The sequence below is a fragment of the Primulina eburnea genome, chromosome 18, assembly GCF_022965805.1.
Source record: "Primulina eburnea isolate SZY01 chromosome 18, ASM2296580v1, whole genome shotgun sequence".
NCBI classification, from domain to species: Eukaryota; Viridiplantae; Streptophyta; class Magnoliopsida; order Lamiales; family Gesneriaceae; genus Primulina; species Primulina eburnea.
In genome coordinates this window covers 5,520,913-5,528,942 of record NC_133118.1, presented here as the reverse complement: position 1 = coordinate 5,528,942, position 8,030 = coordinate 5,520,913, and positions in this window count along the sequence as shown.

Genomic DNA, 8,030 nt, shown 5'->3' with positions numbered 1-8,030 from the left:
GCAATCTGATTAGGGTTAATTAATTAACTACAGCGGAAAACGAGTTTAAATTTTCTTTACAATGAGCCCAAAATATTTCTTCTATAATTTGAATAGTAAAAATATAGTATTTCATCTCACATCATAAACATGCCCACACGTAATCAAATCCAACCACATACAAACAACTCATATCATCGAAACATGCCCCGGTATATAAATAATATATATATAAATATATATATAAATATATATTTATATATATATTTATATATATAATATATATATAATATATATATATATATATATATATGTATATATATCGTGACAAAGAAATTGAGAACATGAATATTGAATATGAATTGACGTTGTAAGAACTCGAGTGGAGAAGCCGCACACCAATAAGTACAAAAATCAAATAATTGTACAGAACGTGTGGCGCTCGGGCGGTAGAAAATGACCGTCCGAGCGCCAGAATATGTGAATTTGTGTTCGGGCAGAACACTTCGCGCCCGAGCGTTAGTTTGTGACCGTCCGAGCGCGAAGCAAGTGGCATTTGGACAGAACATGCTGCGCCCGAGTGGTAATTTGTGACCGCCCGAGCGCGGTACATATTTGAGTCGGGGGCAGGATGTCTCGCGCTCGGGCGCGAGAATTCTACCGCCCGAGCGCGAGAGGCGGTGGGATAAGGATAAATTCTTTTCTTTCCTTCCTCCGTCAGTCAATTTCAACAATCTCGAGAGAATTGAGAGAATTTCGAATTTCTTTCGTCCGATTTGACTTCGAAACGCTGTCTAAACGCAAAACAAATTATATATTTGTGATCTTCGTGTCGAGGGCTTCTGACTGAGGTAATTTTCTTCTGGTTCCAGCTGCTCTAAATATCAAAGTGCTGGAATAGCATGTATTTGAAGTTGAAATTCCTATATGTAATAGAATAACCGACAAGAAACTCATATTCGAAGGACGTCTGCGCGCGAGTGGTGCATCTATGAAGAAAATTGTTTCAATTCATTGTTATTTGTCCAATTCCTTTCCAATCCGGTTAATCGATTAATTTTGGAAACGATCTATAAATTAATTATTGAACATAAATATGAATCAAAGTACAAAACTGGCTCTAACACCACTGATGAAGTTTGTCTCGAAAACCAGATCTAAAACGCAGCGGAAATTTTTAAATTTTAGATATACGATATTTCAGGGACAATCGATTGCCTTTGATTCATATTTATCATATACATGTAAATAAAATAAATACACGAATAGTGATTACCACACGACCTAGATCGTGGTGACGACAATCTTGTCCAAATTTGATTGCAAGGCTTGACTTTGCCGCAACCACGAATCGCCAAAATCCGGTCAACCAACTGTATATATCTACCTCAAAATAGTTGGCACTAGACAACTATCTGATTTTTCAAAACAAATCAAGAAGCACGAAAATCAAATAAAATTTTATTTTATCATTTATCCGAGAGTGAAGTTGTGAGAGAAGCAAGAATTATTATTCTTATTCTCTTTTTTCCCATTCTTCAATCACTCTTCTTTTAAATACACGGCTCAATTAAAGAATGATTGTCCTACAATTGTCCTACAATCAATTTTAAAACCTTATCATTCCGTAAATCAATTCTAATTTGCATTCCTTGGTTCCCACATTATAAATGCAATTCTTCCGTATATCAATAGAATTCAATTTGGATTTGCATTTCTTTCACTTTAAATGCTATGTCTCCAATCAATTTTCAAAACACATCATGTGGAAATTTCTATACTATTCATTTTTAAATGCCCCACTTATATATATATATATATATATATATATATATTGCTAAAATGATAACAGCAGGATTCACTGGCCAACTTAAAGGTTGGTGGGATAATCATTTACATTATTCTCAAAAAGATGAAATTTTTAATTCCATAAAAATTGAGAATAATATTCAATCAGAAAATGTAGTTTATACATTAATATTGACTATGATTGAACATTTCATTGGAAAATTCACTGATAATAGTGAACAAATTAGAACTTTATTAAGTAATCTAAAATGTAAAACACTTACTAATTTTAGATGGTATAAAGATACTTTCTTATCTCGTATTTATGAGATTCCAGTGTAAGGCCCAAGAATTATGGAATTGATAAACCAAGATTATCAATCTTCATTAACGAGAGACTCGGAAGATATGAGAATGCATGACATGTAATGAGGGAAGAAAAGACATGAGAAAATAGGGTTGGCAAGACCGCACCCGCGCCCAGAACAGGAGTGCACCCGCGGTCATTAAAAATGGAATTTTGGAAGGTGAGGCCGAAGCATCACCGCACCCGCGGTGCTAGCCAGAGCGCACCCGTGGTGCCGACACCACACCCGCGGTACAGAACAGAGCGCACCCGCGGTTGTGCATTTTGGAAAATGATAAGCATCCCGAAGCATGAGCGCACCCGCGGTGCATGACACGACCGCACCCGCGGTCATGCGTGTTGCATGAAAAATGATGCCACGTTTCAGAAATTGCATGCAGTATATATAGAGGTGGTATCAGAGCGATAGATCCTTTAGATTGAGATAGTCAGAACTGATAGATCCTTTAGACTGAGATAGATTGATGTAGAAGAGAATGAGTGGGGTAGATTGAATTGTCTTCCTTGCATGTGATTGCTAGCATGAGATTTATGTCAATGTTGACTGGCATGATGTGTGCTAGCATGATTTATTGCTTTCCCTATTACATGTTGTTTGTTATCTGAGTTGATTGCAGCATGTAATTGTTAAGCCTGAATCAGAACCGAGTCTGGATCAGAGGTATATGATCAGAGGAGGGCTGAGACAGATTGTATAGATTGTGTACTAATTTGTTTGATATTCAGATATACCGCCTCGGAGAATTCCAGAGAGGGATAGTACTTCGTCTGAACAGATAGATGCATCAGAAACTCAGATGGAAATAAAGATGAAAGAATTTCAGTTATTGCAGCCGCCGACTCTGAATGGTATCGAGACGTCCGAAGACTGTCAGAATTGGTTTGATGATATAGAAATAATGTTCGATTTACTTGATTGGACAGATGAACATAGAGTTAAAATGGTACCTTATCAGTTACGAGAAGCCGCCAGGAGTTGGTGGATTACCAGTAGAAGAATGTGGGAACAAAGAGGTACAGTGATTTCGTGGGAAATATTCAGAACTGAATTTTATCGACGATTTTTCTCAGCCTCGTACCGTGAGGACAAGAAAGCAGAGTTTGAGAATTTGAGCCAATGTCAGTTGAATATTGATGAATATACTGCCAAATTCTCTACTCTACTGCTTTTTGCTCCTCAGATAGTTGGAAATGATGAAGCTATAGTAAATCAGTTCATCAGAGGGTTGAATTCGGAGGTAGTTGCATTTATGAATCTGCAGCGACCTTACCATTTTGCTGACATCTTGAGTAGAGCGAAGAGAGCTGAGGCGAGTCTGATTAGACAGCTAGGGAGGTTGTGTGTGAAGCAACCCCAGACACAGCAATCCCCTCTCCGATATGATCACGGCAGTACGAGTGGGAAGCAAGATTTGCTGAAAGCTCGGAAGAAGCCATTCAAGAAGCTAGGAAGCGGTTCATCTAGCTCCAGCGTTTCTGGTCCAAGCCATACTGGAGTGTATTGCAGAAGTTGCGGAGGGAGACATCCCACCGAGCAATGCCAGGGAGTGACTGGTAGATGCAATATTTGTGGACAGCCGGGACACTTTACTAAAGTCTGTCCCCAGAAGCGTTCCCGAAGATTGTAGGGAACAGAGTTCAATTGAAAACACAGATCCAGAATTCACAACATGTACTATTCTTTATGATTCTATTGCATATGTATTGATATATACTAATGCATTTGTTAAGAATATCTTTGACTAAGTTGCATGGAGATATGCTGTATCTGTTGGGTTTGTATGTACTGTAGTATTGATGTCCTTGCTTGTTGAGGAAATGTTGATATCAGATATTTCTGTATATATTGTATAATACTACAGTAAGATAAGAATGAGATCGAGTTAGATTGTGATGTACTTGTGTTGTCTGATTTGACTGCATTATTGATATTGGTGATATAATGATCAAGTATAGAAAGACAGAAATATTGTAGAATTTGTTCCAGAAATGGTAAGATTCAGACCAGAGATGACTGATAAGTGGAGACACCACGATAAGGATTCTAGATTTAGAATTCCTTTGATATCTGTATTGTATATGACTCGATTAGTACAGAAAGGAGCAGATTGCATCCTTATGTATTCAGTAGATCCACTGAAATCGAGCCTAGCATTGGCAGATTTGCCAGTGATATATGAGTTGGCCGATATTTGCCTAGATAAGATTTCAGATTTGTTGTGACCTCAGAAAGATAAACTTCAGAAATTGAATGTAGATCAGGTATTGTTTATATGTTAGATTCAGTACAGAATGATACTGAATATACAGAATAATACATACCGAATTGAAAGAATTGAATATTTGAAGATCGTATTGAATATTCTGAGAACTGTGATGATTGTATACAGAAATTATTCAGATAAGAATCCTGCTTGAAACAAATTGTATTCAGAATATGCAATATCTGAAGTTAGTATACCGATTGATTTTGCTACAGTGAGATTGTGATCAGGGGCTGATAACGATATCGATATTAGAAAGCTCAGAAATGTCAGAAATGTATTTTGTCTGATTTGGCAGATTATTTTATTCGACTGTTGTTTTATATTTGATGAGTATTGTTATTATCGTTCTAAATCAGTATTCGTGATATCTTATATTGGTTGGGAGCACCTTTTAATTGCAGATGAGATATAGAAGTTGATCAGAATGACATGAAGATATTTACTAGAACTAGTTGTTTTATGAGTTCACTGAACTCACTAGATCTGTATAGGTTACTGATATTTTATATCTGGTTTGATATTATTGTTGACTTGGATCAGATTGTATATCGAGTTGAGTATTGATCAGAACAGATTCTGAACTGAGATATATACTGATATTGTATTTATGTGATTTGTCATTATCAGATTGATATGGACAGATTCGACTTCGAGACTTCGTTTTCGTCAGACCGGGACGACAAAGGTATAATTCATGTGATAATTGGGAAGATATAACTCAAATCAGATCTCATTTGAGTTTCCCAATAAAATCACATACTAGACTTATTGTTTATCTTTTGATATGATTATGATTTGTTTATAGACTTTATATTCAAATGTTTTGAAATGAACATGCTTAGTTTATAGATTTTATTCATTGCATTTGAAATAGGAAAGTTTGCAGATAGTCAGACTTCTAGACGTTCGGGGTATCGTTACATAGGAGCAGACACCCTCCTATTGTAGATTATTCGATACAGATATGACCGAAGTCTAGGAATAAGACGTACAGTCACCCCGAGTGGTTGGGTAGGTGATAGATAGCGACGTCTTATTCACCCCGGGATCCCTAGAGTTATAGTTGAGTCGAGTCTAGACATGATTCGATTAGAATTGCATATGTATATGAATGGGGTTCATAGACTATGAAACCCATTGTTATTGCTTTCAGTCATGATAGCATGTTTCATGGTGTAGATTGTTTATACGCATGTTTATTTGATTTGAGTTGCCTGTTTAGTCCAGATAGGATTTGATTGAGGGCATGCTTAGAATGATGTAGTTTCATAGATTATGGAACCTATCACTTTTGATTGTGTTCATGACAGCTTGTTTCATAAGTTATATGTATACTTACATGCTTACCATGTTTTATACTGGGATTTATTCTCACCGGAGTTATCCGGCTGTTGTCTTGTTTTGTATGTGTGCATGACAACAGGTGGGGCTGGATCGGGGTCAAGAAGATGATGAGAGAAGACGAGTTAGCGTGGTGATTCCGGACTTATTGTAGGCTTGGTTTTATTACTTGAATTTAGTAACTGAACCTTAGACCTAGTTTGTACAATATTGTACTTTTATACTGAAATGTAGTTTTTATACAGAGATGTATATTATTTAGATTCCATTACCTTCCGCAGATGCATTTTAAAAATAAAAATTTTTAGACCCTGTTTATCAGAACTGATAATTATATCCCAACGATGATTAAGAAAATGACTAGCGTCCGGGTCCCCACATCCAGACTGTAATAATAGTCTCTGGAAAGCTAAATTTATAGATGATTTACCTTTCTTATTTGCTGAAAGGGTAAGAAAAGTTTTAAGAAAGGATGATATAAATATCTCTTATGATAATTATAATTATGGTAATTTGATAAATACTTGTATTCAAGAGGGTTTAGCTCTCTGTAATGAATTAAAATTAAACAATCAAATTAAAAGACAGAATTTACTAGAGAAAAAACAATTAGGAAAATTCTGTGATCAATTTGGTATTGACTTACCTAATAAAGGTAAGAAGAAAATTAAAGAAAAAGTTGATAAGATTTATAAGAAAAGACATTTGTCTGATAGACAAAAAGATAGAAAAAGAAAAAGAAAAGAAATTCGTGAATCATGGAAAGGTGAAAGAAAAGCTAATAAAGCTAAAAATAAATTAATAATTTGTAGAAAATGTAAAAAGCCAGGATATTATGCTAATCAATGTTGGGCTAAAAACAACATTAATAATTTAGATATAGATGATAATCTAAAAGAAACATTATTTAAAATAATAATGGATTCTAATAATAATTCTGACAGTGAAACTGAGAATTCTTCAGAATTTTATAATTCAGAAGAAATTATAGATAATGAGTCTGATATTTCAAATTTAGAAGAATGTAATAACTGTATAATAGGAAAATCTTGTATAAATCCTATAGAGGATAATAATAAAAATGATGAGTTTTATAAACTTATGTCTCAATTTCAAGATTTAAATATTAATGTTTTAACAAACAATAATATTTTAGAATTCCTTAAAATGATTAAGGACCCAGTATTAAAATCTACAATTATTGATCAAATGGAGAATACTGCATCAACAAGTAGTAATGATAATAACATTCTTGTTAAACAAGAACAAGCTTATTCTATGAAAGAGATTAAAAATCTTTTACAGAAAAAATATAGTCAACAAAATCCAGTTACTATACATGATTTAGTTAAAAAGATTGATAATCTTAAAGAACAAGTAAAAATTTTACACCATAACAATAATAGTTTAAATTATCGTATTTCAGTCATTGAAAATAATAATAATTCAATTTCTGAAAGTTTTGAAAATATTCAAGATATTTCATTTCCTGATAATAATCAGAAACATTTATCTGTTTTGAGTATGATAATATCTCAAAAATAGTATACTAATATTACTTTATTAATTGATAATTATTATAAAAAGAATTTCATTGTTATGATAGATAGTGGTGCAGATTTAAATGTTATACAGGAAGGATTAATTCCTACAAAATATTTTCATAAAACTACACATTCTCTTTCTCATGCAGGAGGAGAACCTTTAGAAATAAATTATAAATTACCTAAAGCTTATATTTACAAAGATAAAAACTGTATTCAAACCAGTTTTTTATTAGCAAAAGATATTTCTAGCCAACTTATACTTGGTCTTCCTTTTATTTATCAAATATATCCTTTAACCTATGTTGATGAAACATGTATTATAGGAACTTTTCAAGGTAATCCTATTTCTTTTAAGTTTATAACTAAACATGTTCATATAATTTTAAATGAATTACAAGAACAGATTGAAAGAAAAACCTTTCAAATAAATTCTTTAAAAGAAGAAATAAAATTTCTTACAATTGATGAAAAATTACAGAATCCTAAATTACAGGAAAAAATAAAAATTATTTATAATAAATTTTCATTAGAAATATGTAATGATCTTCCTAATGCTTTTTGGGATAGAAAAAAACATATTATATCTCTTCCTTATGAAGATCATTTCCAAGAAAGAAATATTCCTACTAAGGCTCGTCCTTGTCAAATGAATTCTGAATATTTAGAATTATGTAAGAATGAAATTCATTCTTTGTTAGATAAAGGTATAATAAAACCTTCTCAATCTCCTTGGTAATGTAC